This window comes from Musca autumnalis, unplaced genomic scaffold (assembly GCF_047663935.1).
Source record: "Musca autumnalis isolate F117 unplaced genomic scaffold, ASM4766393v1 scaffold_5, whole genome shotgun sequence".
Classification (NCBI taxonomy): domain Eukaryota; kingdom Metazoa; phylum Arthropoda; class Insecta; order Diptera; family Muscidae; genus Musca; species Musca autumnalis.
Genome location: NW_027412088.1, coordinates 73137971 through 73152107, shown reverse-complemented (window position 1 = coordinate 73152107; position 14137 = coordinate 73137971). Strand labels below are relative to the sequence as shown.

Sequence of the window (14137 nt, the reverse complement as noted above, 5' to 3'; positions counted from 1 at the left end):
CTCCTTTGACAATAGGATTTATACTTCAGTGACTAAGATCTGCAAACAAACCCAAAAAATCCCACGCAAAATTATACATAAAATTGTCAGAATGCCATGCAAACATTGCCAAAAGGGACCAATTTAAATGTCACCAGACAGACTGGCTGGTTGGTGTCTTGTAATAATTTCACAAATGTTTGTATTTAATTTTGTTTGGAAATATATCAGAATTTACTTTGGCAATGTGACACAGAAGGATACTTTCAGCGTTCTCATTAGAAAAAAAATAACAAATAAAACAAGCAGAAAACTTGCACCTGCGCTAAACTTTAATAATGAAAATAAAACATCGAAAAATAATTTCGAAATTTAATGATTTTTTTCTTGCCACATGCGAACACATATCCCTTGGTGGGATTAATGTGATGGGCTGCATGTTAGTGGCATATTGAACTTTTTATGAGCAAACGTTTATTACAGAACCACATTGTTGTTGTTGGTTCTTCTGCTACTCAGAGGCAACAACAATTTCTAATTTGTCCCCTGTTAAGACAAAAAGCAAACAGAGCAGCACAAAACTAAGGGAGCCATAAAAATATAGTAACGCGTCAATAATTGTATTGTGGTGACAGCCAAAGAAAAAAACTTTTAAATGTTTATGGCAAACAACATAGTGGCAAGTACTGTGGTACAGAAGCGAAAAATGTTTTTTCTGTAATACAGAGTAGAAATAAAATTTAAAGACATCTAGAGAAGCGTCTTTATAGACCATTGAAGGAAGTTCACTGGAGAAACTATCAAACACTTTGTCCAGTTTCAACAACTTTTCGGGTTAGCTGATGTCCTGATAATGAATGATGATGCTCTAACAAAAACGTACATACAAAAACAGCATTAAAATAAATCGAGGAGTTTCGAAATCTATTTTAAGTTCATATGATTTTCAAACATGCCCACCCTTTTCAAAATAAGTTATTTACCTTTCAATATCTTTAAGGTCACACAGTACAATTGACTGGATATTAACCTCTGTTACAATAAGATATATATACATACTACTGGTATGGTAGGCATAGCACATGTCTAAATATTTATGAGCTTACCACCTGTACTACCACCACCATTCCCCGCGTACACACATAAATGTCTACATTTAGCCACATATTTACACACATAGAGCGAAAAAAGTTTCTGTTAGCTAAGGTTTATGTTGCTGTTCTACTTTAGAAAAAAAACAATAGACGGAGGCAATAATATGAATATGGAGAAATGGATGGAGGAGAATAAGTTGGTGAAGAATGTTGGTATGTGTGTATACATTATGAGGATACTTTGTCTCACGCCATTGTTTTATATGCAAATGTAACAGGTTTTCTCTATGAGGTTAATGAAAGGCAATCGAAAGATCTCAAGATGTCTGCAAAAAAGCGATTTAGGAGTGTTATGTACATATGTATGTATAAATGCAAAAGCATATAGCTGAAGGGAGTATTTATACACCAACCAGTCTTTATAGACGAACTGAAGGAAGTCTTTATATACGAGCTCAAAGGAGACTTTATAGGCGAACTGAAAGGAGTCTTTATAGAAGAATTGGAGGGAGTCTTTATAGACGACCTGAAGGGAGTCTTTATAGACGACCTGAAGGGAGTCTTTATAAACGACCTGAAGGGAGTCTTTATAGACGACCTGAAGGGAGTCTTTATAGACGACCTGAAGGGAGTCTTTATAGACGACCTGAAGGGAGTCTTTATGGACGACCTGAAGGGAGTCTTTATAGACGACCTGAAGGGAATCTTTATAGACGACCTGAAGGGAGTCTTTATTGACGACCTGAAGGGAGTCTTTATAGACGACCTGAAGGGAGTCTTTATAGACGACCTGAAGGAAGTCTTTATAGACGAACTGAAGGGAGTCTTTATAGACGACCTGAAGGGAGTCTTTATGGACGACCTGAAGGGAGTCTTTATAGACGACCTGAAGGGAGTCTTTATAGACGACCTGAAGGGAGTCTTTATAGACGACCTGAAGGGAGTCTTTATAGACGACCTGAAGGGAGTCTTTATAGACGACCTGAAGGGAGTCTTTATGGACGACCTGAAGGGAGTCTTTATGGACGACCTGAAGGGAGTCTTTATAGACGACCTGAAGGGAGTCTTTATAGACATCCTGAAGGGAGTCTTTATAGACGACCTGAAGGGAGTCTTTATAGACGACCTGAAGGGAGTCTTTATAGACGACCTGAAGGGAGTCCTATTGACGACCTGAAGGGGGTCTTTATAGACGACCTGAAGGGAGTGTTTATGGACGACCTGAAGGGAGTCTTTATAGACGACCTGAAGGGAGTCTTTGTAGACGACCTGAAGGGAGTCTTTATAGACGACCTGAAGGGAGTTTTTATAGACGACCTGAAGGGAGTCTTTGTAGACGTGCTGAGACTTTTGAACGAGACAAGTTCAGCTCGTCTCGTCTTTAAAAACGAGTTGAAGGGGGTCTTTATAGAGGAGCTGAATGGAGTCTTTACGATATGCTAAGTATCGGACTGCACCTCTCGGGACTCCCGGTATTTGCCGCATCTAGTCAATTATTTATTTACGATTTCACGATTTATTGCTTTTTTTACTTTATCCTGGTTGGGCGGAATACATTCGTAACACTTCATGTTCGTAGAATTGGATACTAACACTTTTGTAATCCCACGGCGCACAGTGTCTCAGAATCGTTTTTCCTGGTCAAAACTCTATAACTTTTGAACGGTTGCAGAGGAATTCAAGGTCAAAGCTAAAAATTTGAATTTTTTGGTTTGTTTTTGAGTTTTTCATATGTTTTAACTATTTAAAACAGGTCAAAAACCAATAAACAAACCATAAAAATACAAAAAAAAATTAATAAAAAACTGTAAAAAACAAGTTTTTAGAAAAAAATTTCAAGAAGGTATGGAAAAAACACACATTTTTATACCCTCCACCATAATATGGAGGGTATAATTAAATTTGTCATTTCGTTTGTAACACATCGAAATATTCATTAAAGACCCTATAAAGTATATATGTATATTCTTGATCAGGATAAATTCCATGTCGATATAACCATGACCGTCTGTCCGTCTGTTGGAATCAAGATACAGCTCGCAATTTTTAAGATAGAGCTTTGTAATTTCGTATGGAAGTTTCTATTACTCCTAGGATGTTTGGTATTGCAAATGGGCTATATCGGTCCACGTTTTGATATAGCTTCCATAGAACGCTACCACCCGATTTTCGGTCTTTTGGAGGTTTTAGCCTCATTATCACACCGAAATGGCTGAAATTTGGTACTTAGTCTTCGTCGGGGGTATAAAACTTTCCCCCAGAAATTTTTCGGTATTGGTCAACGCCTTCATATAGCCCCCATAGAACGGTACCTCCCGATTTTCGGTATTTTGAAGGTTGTGGTCACAATAATGCACCGAAATGGCTGAAATTTGGTAGTTGGTCTTCATTTGGGATACTAAATGTTCCATAGGACATTTGTCGGTATAGGTCCACGCCTTCATATATCCCCCATAGAACGGCAACTCCCGATTTTCGGAATTTTCAAGGTTGTGGCCTCAATATTTCTCAGAAATAGCAGAAAGTTGGTATTTAGTGTTCGTTGGGGGTACAAAACTACCCCCAAAAAAACTTGTTGGTATAGGTCCACGCCTTAGTATAGCCCCCATAGAACGGTACCTCCCTATTTCCGGTATTTTGAATGTTGTGACCTCAATATTGCACCGAAATGGCTGAACTTTGGTATTTGGTCTTCATTTGGGGTATTAAACGTTCCATATGTAATTTGTCGGTATAGGTCCACGCCTTAGTATAGCCCCCATAGAACGGTACCTCATTATTTCCGGTATTTTGAAGGTTGTGGCCTCAATATTCCACCGAAATGGATGCAATTTTGTATTTAGTCCTCAATGGGGTTATCAAATATTCCAGAAGAGAATTATTAGTATAGGTCCGCGGGTTCCTATATCCCCCATAGAAGCGTACCTCATGATTTTCGGTATTTTAAAGTTTTTACCGAAATATCGGAAATTTGGTACTAAGTCTTCTTTGAGTCTAAAAACTTTCCGCCAGAAATTTGTAGGTATAGATCGACGTTTTGATATAGTCCCAAGGAACGGTACGGTTAAACGGACGGGGGTGCTCCCGTGGTGCAATGGTATGCACGCCCGTCTTGCACGCAGGAGGTCAGGGGTTCGATTCCCCGGCCAGGCAACATCAAACATTTTTTCAACGGTGGCAAAATACCCCTCAGTAATGTTGTCGACATTTCCTGAGTATTTCAGCCTTGAAAAGCTTCTCCATAAATGGTGTCTTAAGACACGCCGTTCGGACTCGGCGATAAACAGTAGGTCCCATATCATTGAGCTAAATATGAATCGGGGTGTACTCATTGATATGAGAGAAGACTCCCTTGTCCCGTATGGGATGTTGTGGAACAATGTGTGTGTGTGTGTTAAACGGACGGAGCGGGACTGGTACAAAATTATATATGGGCATCATTCTGTTCCCTAAAAGTTCTAGTCCACTTAGAATTGCACAAAAATCCAGTACCTGAGGAAAAATAAAGTAGCTCGCTTGGTGTAAACGTTCTTCTTCTTTATTTGGAAATCCGTATTCGGATATCAGCGATCATACATTTTTTTGTTTTTAAATTAAGTACAATATGTTCTTATTTAGCACATGTATAATTATAAAATTTATTCTACATTGTTGAGTTGCCTATTTTTTGCAGCATTTAGTAAATTTCGTTCATCAGAGAAATTTGTCCAGTCTTGTATGTTCCGTAACCATGTAATTTCTCGCCTTCCTCTGGTACGCTTTCCTTCAATTGTTCCCTTGAGAACCGTTTGTGGAATTTTATATTTGTTGTTTCTCATTATGTGGCCGAGGTATGTTATTTTTCTTTTTTTGATAGTCTTTAGTAGCTGTCTGTCAATGTTCATCCTTCTTAGTATATCTTCGTTTGAGATACGATCAGTCCAAGGAATCTTCAGTATTCTTCGATATAGCCAAATCTCAAAGGCCTCCAGTTTCTTCTCGCCTACAGATTTTATTGTCCATGTTTCAACTGCGTACAGCAACACGGGCCATACGTAACATTTAATAAAACGTATTTTTGTTGGAAGACCTATGTCATGACTTGTGAGAACTTTATTATATCTGAAGAAAGAGTTTCTGGCCTGTTCAATGCGGCATTTTATTTCTATTGATGTGTTCCACTCTTCATTTAATAGTACTCCAAGGTATTTAAATTTCTTTACACGCTCAATTTCCGAATTATGTATGGTCAGCGATGTGTTTTGGTGGGAGTTTTTCCTACTAACCACCATGTATTTGGTTTTTAGTGTGTTTATCTTCAAGCCGTATGTCTCACTGCATTGAGTGAGCTTGTTCATTAATTTTTGTAGGCCAGACATACTGTTAGATAAAAGTGTTGTGTCGTCGGCATAACGTATGTTGTTAATTATTTCTTCACTAATTTTGACACCTATTCTCGACTCTCTAAATATCCTTTCTACGTAGATGTTAAATAATAGTGGCGATAAAATGCAGCCTTGTCGTACTCCTTTTGATATGGGAACGTTATCTGTCGTTTCTTGATCAACTTTTATGTTTGCAACCTGATGCCAATATAATTTTGTATACATCTTATTTCCTTTCCATCGATTCCTATAGCTTTAAGAATATCAATAAGTTTGTCATGTTGGACTGTGTCAAACGCTTTTTCGTAGTCCACGAAGCATAAAAATACGTCCGTTTGCATATCTCTGCATTTTTGAATTAGTATTTGTATACTTAGAAGTGCTTCTCTTGTACCCATTCCTTCTTTAAATCAAAATTGTGTTGTTCCCATATATTTCTCGCATTGCGGATAGATCCTCGTTTGTATAATTCGAAGGAAAATTTTTAGTGCATGGGACATTAGGCTTATCAATCTGAAATCGTTACATCTTCGAGCATTATTTTTTTCGGTATGGCGATAAATGTTCCTGTGTTATATATATAGTTGAATAGACTGACCAACATGCGGATATTGTTGCCGTCTATTAATTTTAATATTTCGGAGGGTATTTCGTCTGGTCCTGCGGCCTTGTTATCTTTTAGTGCTTTTATTGCATCTTTCACTTCCTCTTCGTTGATTGGGATTCCTGTTAGATCAGTTTGCACTGAGTTATTATATGATGATCTTCCACTGTCTGTAAAAAGTTCTTTTATATAATTCTGCCAAATCTTTTTCCTTTCGTTGTTATCGACGAACAATATTCCTGGTGATGTTCTGCGATATACACCAGATACTTCCTTTAGTTTCTTATGAAGGTTAAAGTCATCATGTAAAGCTTGTAGAGCTTCAATTTCTTGGCACTGACGATTTATGTAAGCAGTCTTTACAGCGCGTGTTGCTGTCCGGATCTCTTGATTTAGTTCCCAGTATCTTTCATAGTTTTTGTTTTTGTATTTTCTCCTTTCATTTCGGAGCTTTCGTATGTCGTCTGTCATCCATTGTTCCGTATTTTTATTTTGCTGTGTTGCAGGGATACTCCTTGTGCTAAGATTAATTACATTTTTTATATTTTCCCATAAACTGTTTAGACTTTCAGCGTCGATGTGGCTGAGATTATTGTTTAAACTTTCTCTCACCACTTGTTTTGTTGCCGGATCATTAAGCTTTTTAATTTTGATATTGTTCTTGTTTTATTTTTACGAGTGGAAGAGAGTTTGATGCGGATATTGCACATTAAAAGGTTATGGTCTGATGGAGCATCGGCCCCCGGAAATGTTGAACATTTTGTTATGCAGCAAGAATATCTATTGTTTATAATAATGTAATCTATTTGGTTTCTTACGACATTTCCTCCGTTGTCCTGTGGAGATTTCCACGTATATAGTCGCCTTGGATGAAGGCAGAATGTTGTATTTGAGATTTTCAGTTTATATTCTTGACAGAATCGGATAAGCCTTTCGCCTCTCTCATTTCTTATGCCTAGCCCATATTTTCCAGTTACGTCTGAAGTTTCATCACATCCTACTTTGGCATTGAAATCACCTTGGATAATTGTAATCTAGTGAGGCTTCGTCATTTCTGGCAGTTTTTCTATTTCTTCATAAAATTGTTCTATATCTTCGTTGTTTGAATCGCATGTTGGAGCGTATACTTGAATTATGTTAAGATTTAGTGGCTTTGCCATAATTTTTAACATCATAGTTCTTTCAGACATTTGGACGCATCCGGCTACATAGGGAATTATGCTATTGCCAACAATTACAGCGACACCTTTCCTGTGGATGTCTTCTCGATTTCCAGAATGATATATTTTTACATTGTTAGATTTGAATTCTCCACAATCTGTCCACCATGTTTCGCTGACACCAAGTATTTCTATTTTTAGCCTGTTCATTTCAAATATTGTATTATCTAATTTTCCTGATTCATACAGACTTCTTACGTTCCAGGTTCCAATTTTTAGTTTTCTATTTGTTTTACCTCCGGGGATTCTTAACACCCTCTTTTTGCCGGAGACTGAGGGCCGTTCGTTATTTTGTACTTCCATTATTAAATGTATGATTTTCATGGGATGCTACTTCAGTGGTTTCCCGTTGCCTTCTGAAGGGTTTTTAGTTTTCCTGATCCATATTCAGCCGCTCCTCCTGGAGTTCAGACGCTGTTTGCTGCCGCCAACTGTTGATCAGACGCTGCCTTTGTTTTCCCTTTTTTTTTTTTTTTTGGTTCGCCCCGCATATTTTATTTTTGTTTTTTCAAAATAGTCTGGCTTAATCCCATTTTTGTTGTTTTAATATTTTAAAACAAATAGTTTATTAGTGGAAAAGTTAAAGTTAACAATCCTACCTACCTATTTAACAAAAAAAATCAACACAATACCTGTTATAGTTTCTGAGAAATAGCTACTTCTTTCTGCCTTCTTCCGGAGCACGCCATGCCCACACCTTCCAATATTTTGATCTAATTGTTTGCTTTCCTTAGTTTTAATATGTTTACTATATAGAATTTAACAATCGGACACAACAACAAAAATGGGGGTTTTGGCCAGGAAAATCGATTTCTGAGCCAATGTGCTGCGGAGAGGTCTTCGACTTGTATTTGTTCCGTTTTTCTGTGTTGTTCCGTGTTGGGACTGAACAAATCCCAGACCAATTTGGCTGTGCTTGCCACCACATTCAAACGTCGGTGAGATCCAATAGATGTGGGGAGTGGGTGTATCTCAGGGGTTGCTCAGGACTCGTCCATGCCATAGACTCCGAGGCAAGATCGAGAAAATGGTGGACTCATGAGTAGAAAGAATATCATGCGTTGTTATGTTTACAACGTAATGAGGAAGGATCGCACCAGAGGTGGTAAACGGCACTTTCTCTATAAAGAGTCCGAACATTTCTGATGCATATTCGCAGATCATGGTCCTTGAAACGTTTGCGGGAGTCGTCAACTTTCTTTTTATTTGTTTTTTTTTTTAAGTAGGCTCAATATGAATATCGAATTATTCCACTCCATCTTATCCTGAAAAATTATATCTACTTATTCTCCAAATTTTGGAACCTTTGGTTAACCAAGCATTTTCTATCGTCAATACAAATCAACGTTAAATTATATGTACAATGTAATGGAAAAATCTAAAACCGAAGCAAGGAAAAAATTGTTCATTATTTATCAAATTAACAACTAGCAATTTTCAATGACTTCATGCAAGTACATGTTGAGAACAAAAACTTTTAAATCTGATTGTATTCCCTCCCTTTCATGCAAGCAAACACATAAATTGTTTCCTTCCTTTAAACTGTCCACATATCTTCTATTTTATTATTTCTATGTTAACTATTAGGGTTTGAACTGTATGTTTGCTGGGGCCAACTACAATCAACAGCGCCAACCAGCCAGCCAGACGTTCAGGGATAAGGTTTACAAACTTAAAGACATTGGCCCAATGTCTAAGGATAAAACATACATTGTGAGTGAGTCATAGTTTACAACCGAACGCTATTAGCTACCAACTATTTTATCGTTGCCATCATCATCATATTCTCGGTGGCGTACAAATAGAGAATACAAACAATATCTTCATGTAGTTGTTGTTGCTGTTTTTATTATTATATAATTTAACCTTCGTTGGTCTTACATTGTGGAGGAAGTTGTTATGCTTTGTAGTTTTTATTACATCGTAGTATTGTGTACGCACACACACACATACGTACATTTGTTAGATATTTTGTGTGTAAGTCTAGAAACATAAAAAAAATACGTGAGGAAAGTGATGACATTGGTTAGAGCTAGAAAGTGGTAATTGGAACTATATATTCGCATGTATCGGATAGTAAAGTTGTGTTTATTTGTTTTAATTTATTTGAAATTAACATGTACACATTTGTTTTTTCTGAACACAACATTTTGTTGTAATATAAAAATATTTAGGTTATGTTGAGAAAACAAGGTTAAATAAAAAAGGGAATAGAAGGAACAAATGGAAAGATATCTTTACAGACGGTCACTTGATAGATGAGCTGAAGAGAGTTTTGGTAGACAAACCAAAAGGAGCCTTTATAGTCGAGCTGAAGGAAGGCTTTAAAGACTAACTGAAGGGAGTCTTTGTAGACGAGCTAAAGGGAGAGTTTTTATAGACGAGCTAAAAGCAGAATTTTTATAGAGAGCTGAAGGGAGTCGTTATAGACGAGCTGATGGTCGTCTTTATAGACGAGCAGAAGGTCGTCTTTATAGACGAGCTGTAGGTCGTCTTTATAGACGAGCTGTAGGTCGTCTTTATAGACGAGCAGAAGGTCGTCTTTATAGACGAGCTGTAGGTCGTCTTTATAGACGAGCTGTAGGTCGTCTTTATAGACGAGCTGTAGGTCGTCTTTATAGACGAGCTGTAGGTCGTCTTTATAGACGAGCTGTAGGTCGTCTTTATAGACGAGCTGTAGGTCGTCTTTATAGACGAGCTGTAGGTCGTCTTTATAGACGAGCTGTAGGTCGTCTTTATAGACGAGCTGTAGGTCGTCTTTATAGACGAGCTGTAGGTCGTCTTTATAGACGAGCTGTAGGTCGTCTTTATAGACGAGCTGTAGGTCGTCTTTATAGACGAGCTGTAGGTCGTCTTTATAGACGAGCTGTAGGTCGTCTTTATAGACGAGCTGTAGGTCGTCTTTATAGACGAGCTGTAGGTCGTCTTTATAGACGAGCTGTAGGTCGTCTTTATAGACGAGCTGTAGGTCGTCTTTATAGACGAGCTGTAGGTCGTCTTTATAGACGAGCTGTAGGTCGTCTTTATAGACGAGCTGTAGGTCGTCTTTATAGACGAGCTGTAGGTCGTCTTTATAGACGAGCTGTAGGTCGTCTTTATAGACGAGCTGTAGGTCGTCTTTATAGACGAGTAGACGAGCTGTAGGTCGTCTTTATAGACGAGCTGTAGGTCGTCTTTATAGACGAGCTGTAGGTCGTCTTTATAGACGAGCTGTAGGTCGTCTTTATAGACGAGCTGTAGGTCGTCTTTATAGACGAGCTGTAGGTCGTCTTTATAGACGAGCTGTAGGTCGTCTTTATAGACGAGCTGTAGGTCGTCTTTATAGACGAGCTGTAGGTCGTCTTTATAGACGAGCTGTAGGTCGTCTTTATAGACGAGCTGTAGGTCGTCTTTATAGACGAGCTGTAGGTCGTCTTTATAGACGAGCTGTAGGTCGTCTTTATAGACGAGCTGTAGGTCGTCTTTATAGACGAGCTGTAGGTCGTCTTTATAGACGAGCTGTAGGTCGTCTTTATAGACGAGCTGTAGGTCGTCTTTATAGACGAGCTGTAGGTCGTCTTTATAGACGAGCTGTAGGTCGTCTTTATAGACGAGCTGTAGGTCGTCTTTATAGACGAGCTGTAGGTCGTCTTTATAGACGAGCTGTAGGTCGTCTTTATAGACGAGCTGTAGGTCGTCTTTATAGACGAGCTGTAGGTCGTCTTTATAGACGAGCTGTAGGTCGTCTTTATAGACGAGCTGTAGGTCGTCTTTATAGACGAGCTGTAGGTCGTCTTTATAGACGAGCTGTAGGTCGTCTTTATAGACGAGCTGTAGGTCGTCTTTATAGACGAGCTGTAGGTCGTCTTTATAGACGAGCTGTAGGTCGTCTTTATAGACGAGCTGTAGGTCGTCTTTATAGACGAGCTGTAGGTCGTCTTTATAGACGAGCTGATGGTCGTCTTTATAGACGAGCTGATGGTCGTCTTTATAGACGAGTCGTATTTATAGATGAGCTGATGGTCGTATTTATAGATGACCTGATAGTCGTCTTTATAGACGAGCTGATGGTCGTCTATAAAGACGAACTGATAGTCGTCTTTATAGACGAGCTGATAGTCGTCTTTATATACGAGCTGAAGGTCGTCTTTATAGATGAGCTGAAGGTCGTCTTTATAGACGAGCTGAAGGTCGTCTTTATAGACGAGCTGAAGTTCGTCTTTATAGACGAGCTGAAGTTCGTCTTTATAGACGAGCTGAAGGTCGTCTTTCAAGACGAGCTAAAGATCGTCTTTCAAGACGAGCTAAAGATCGTCTTTCAAGACGAGCTAACGATCGTCTTTCAAGAAGAGCTAAAGATCGTCTTTCAACACGAGCTAAAGATCGTCTTTCAGGACGAGCTAAAGATCGTCTTCCAAGACGAGCTAAAGATCTTTTTTCAAGACGAGCTAAAGATCGTCTTTCAAGAAGAGCTAAAGATCGTCTTTCAAGACGAGCTAAAGATCGTCTTTCAAGACGAGCTAAAGATCGTTTTTCAAGACGAGCTAAAGATCGTCTTTCAAGACGAGCTAAAGTTCGTCTTTAAAGACGAGCTAAAGGTCGTCTTTCAAGACGAGCTGAGGGTCGTCTTTATAGACGAGCTGAGGGTCGTCTTTATAGACGAGCTGAGGGTCGTCTTTATAGACGAGCTGAGGGTCGTCTTTATAGACGAGCTGAGGGTCGTCTTTATAGACGAGCTGAGGGTCGTCTTTATAGACGAGCTGAGGGTCGTCTTTATAGACGAGCTGAGGGTCGTCTTTATAGACGAGCTGAGGGTCGTCTTTATAGACGAGCTGAGGGTCATCTTTATAGACGAGCTGAAGGTGCACAACTGACAGCTAAACCAGTTGAAGATGGTCTTATATCAGAACCTGCTGATAACAAACTTCCGGGGCAGAATGCCACAGAGACTTTGAACGAACCATGGAGAATCGATAGAGACTCCAACAACACTTCATGTCTTTAAGGACAGAAATGCCAAAGAAGTTAGAAATAAAAAAACATTATAAAAGTCCTCTGAATACACTTTACATTTGAAAAAAATTACTCATGTACCTCGACGCAAGCGTCAGTTGCATAATCTCCCAGAACCCTGTGCCTTTCAGGAGACTGCGCCGACGAACCAAAAAGTAGGGAAGATGAAGGGGTCGATCATCGATAACAATTATCGTTGAGTGGCGTTGCCAGTTGTCAAAATTGATTCACGTATGGCAACTCTCAACTCAAGTTGCGAATCTCAGTTGACGAAGCGGCCGTTTTTCAGCAACCACCAATTTTCAGTTGCAGTGAACATTTTCGAAGAAACAAGAAGTAAAATAGAAGGAAAAATAATCATTTTGTTAATAATTATTGATTCTTTGCATCATTAATTAATTTTGTGTATCAATATGGTGAAAATAACGACAAAGTAGCAGTTCGAAATATTAATTGATAAACTGAGTGAAAATCCAAACTTAGCCCAAGGAGTTCCGGAGTTTTGGTGAAACCAAAGCCACAGCGGATGAAGCGTGGAGGTCCATTTCGGACAGTTTAAACAGCCATGAACCTCCAACACGAACACCTGAAGAGTGGCAGAGTCTGGATTCACTTTAAAGCAATGTTGAAAAAGAAAATGCCTCAAAATAAAATAAACTTCAACGACACTGGTGGTGGTCCATCACAATAAGTGAATTTATCGCCTTTGGAGCGGACAACAGCAAATCTTTTGCAAATACATTTGGTGACAAATACAGTAGGTTCAGTTTAAGTACAAATGACGAACATCCTCCATCTATATAGCCAACTACACCAGGGAATTTCGTTTTTGAATAAAAATGGTTTTTATTTTGCCTTTTTTCCTCCTCTGTCAACTTCGAAACGATCCAATTTTGGCACAATTTGTCCTCTATCAAGTGGACAACTTCCTTCAATACTCTCGACAATGTATATTGAGCCATGCAATTGTTGAAATCATTGCCATGGGACTTTTGGAAACTTCCGTCCTCCAAGAATCGCACCGATGCGCACACTTTTAAAAGTGGGGGTATTGCTGTTGATCTGTAACTTACTTTGAAGTCATCCTTTAACGTTTCCACAACGTAAACTACGGCATCCTTTGGCAATCGAAAATACGCCTTAAACCTGAAATAATTTACTGATTATACAGATCTTTCCATATGATCCTCAGCTTACAGTGCAGATGGCAATTCCAATGGATTCGACTTGTCCCTCAAATTTCTTCTAATAGATGCAATGTCCTGTACATTTTCTTCATCATCAAAAAATAATTCCACCGAACTTATCATTTTTTGGGACAGCAAATAAAACTTGACGATCCGAAGATTCAATGGGCAGGTTATATTCCAATCTTGGGTTGTTTTCCAAATTTGCTCGAAAACTCAGCCAAAATATTAAAATATTGTCCAGAATACACAAAAGAGTTATCCAAAGCGCAATTATTTTTAAAATGTTTTTTTTTTTTTTTTTTTGCGAATAGAGGTCACAAGTTTGAAAAAATACTGATCGATAACATGTTTATCGACCACCCAGTTGAGTTGACATTAATGGTACAACATTTCGTCTCAGTCGCGCAGACAACTGACACCGCAACTTAAGTTTAGTGGCAATACAAGATAGACCCAGAAGTGTGCTGCCCACGTACGTGGTGGAGTATGATTCTGTTTAAAAGACATGAAGCTAAAGAACTTACGTCCAAACAATTAGCGAAGAGGTCTGCTTCTTCTAAAAAGATGAACCAAGTTCCTCAGCATAAAACTGTGAAGCGTGTTGCTCCTCTCAAGACCCTCAGCTTTCTCCCAAGAAGACGATGGTTTCTCAGCCATTCAATTCATCGGCCTCCTAAGCAGCCGTTCTTGGACA

General features: G+C 38.8%; 1 protein-coding gene across 2 annotated transcripts in view; it reads right to left on the bottom strand.

Moving 5' to 3' along the window:
• Positions 1-14137, bottom strand: part of Mtmr6 (Myotubularin related protein 6) — a 124001-nt gene that overhangs the window by 74088 nt on the left and 35776 nt on the right. The gene's annotated exons all lie outside the window — the stretch shown is intronic.